Here is a 978-nt window from a genome sequence, read left to right on the forward strand (position 1 = left end):
ACCAGGCAGCCCGGGGCCTGGGCCCCGCTCAGGTTCCCCACCCGCCCCCAGCCAGAACCCGCCAGACGGCCGAGCCTGGCTCCCAGCTGACCCCAGGGCGGGGCCGGGCGGGGCGGGGCGCTTTGGAGCCCGGGTGGGAGGTCGGGGTGTGTTAGCGCGGTCTGGGGGTGCTGCTGTGCACCTGAATACGGGAACCGGCCCATGTGTTCGAGCTCTTAGATTCCTACACAGAAAATAAGCCAGACTCACTTCACCTCGGTCTACACACGAGGCTTTTAAACAGCGACTCGCGAAGGGGGGCAGCCCCCTCTGAGCCAGGGTGGGGTCCCGCTCAGGGTCTCAGGGCGCATCTGGGATGGAAGCGAAGCCCTCGGGAGAAGAGCGTGGCCCAGGGCCGGCAGGGACCAGTGGACAGGATCCAGCTGGCCCCGCCGGGCAGTGGGCAGTGGGCCTCGGCCGGAGCCAGCGCCCCGCTGACTGACGACAGGGCCGGGCAGGGCCAGGCCCGCGGCTGGGGCGGGAGGCAGCCAGCCTGTGGGGTGCGCAGGCCAGCCCTGGGGCGGGCCCCACCTCCCCGAGGGGAGGGGACGCCGAGGAAGGACACCACACACTCCCTGCCGCCGCCAGTGAGGGGTCTGCAGGAACTGCCGCCCCCACACGGCAGCCCCCAGATCTTGAATGACCCCCCGGGAGCGACCCCCAGATCTAGAGCATAGGCAGAGCCAGCCTGGCCTGCCCTGAGGAGCGGGGATCACTTGGGGGCTCCCCGACCCACCTGGAGGGTGCCTGGCTCAGCGCGGTGGGGGGAGCCCACGTGCAGCGGCCTCCCCGTGCGGGGTGTAGGTGGGGGCCAGCCCCGCCGGCCCAAGAGCAGCTGTGAGGCCCCGCAGCCCCGTTCCCGCCCCGGGCTCCCTGTGCTGCTGGGTGTGACCCCGAGGCCGGGCCCGGGGAGCAGGCAGCGGGGCCGTGGGCGCCTGG

This window comes from Condylura cristata, unplaced genomic scaffold (assembly GCF_000260355.1).
Source record: "Condylura cristata isolate star-nosed mole 26May11 unplaced genomic scaffold, ConCri1.0 scaffold00069, whole genome shotgun sequence".
In the NCBI taxonomy this organism is placed as follows: domain Eukaryota; kingdom Metazoa; phylum Chordata; class Mammalia; order Eulipotyphla; family Talpidae; genus Condylura; species Condylura cristata.